Source organism: Penaeus monodon, chromosome 25, assembly GCF_015228065.2.
Source record: "Penaeus monodon isolate SGIC_2016 chromosome 25, NSTDA_Pmon_1, whole genome shotgun sequence".
In the NCBI taxonomy this organism is placed as follows: domain Eukaryota; kingdom Metazoa; phylum Arthropoda; class Malacostraca; order Decapoda; family Penaeidae; genus Penaeus; species Penaeus monodon.
This window is the reverse complement of record NC_051410.1, coordinates 37631015-37631327: the sequence shown is the minus strand read 5'-3', so window position 1 is coordinate 37631327 and position 313 is coordinate 37631015.

Here is a 313-nt window from a genome sequence, read left to right as displayed (position 1 = left end):
GCAATGGGAAGTAAATAAATATACTAACCACAGCTCACGCCCACGCCATTAGACTTCTGCACAGCATTTCGCAGCTTTGATACACAAACACACCGTACTAACGAGGCAGAAAAGATTGTCACCAGTACCTCGTTAGTCCTTTGTTAAAGCTCAGTCATACGAGGAAATATATCAAGGGTGAGTGCATGAATGTACCATTTACCTGTAGCAAGAATGTTTCCTTGTGCGAATGAAACAAGAGAGTGAGGAAAGAATGTTGTTATTCGTAATATATATGTGTTTGTTATGTGGTGTGTTGGTTAGTGTATATATA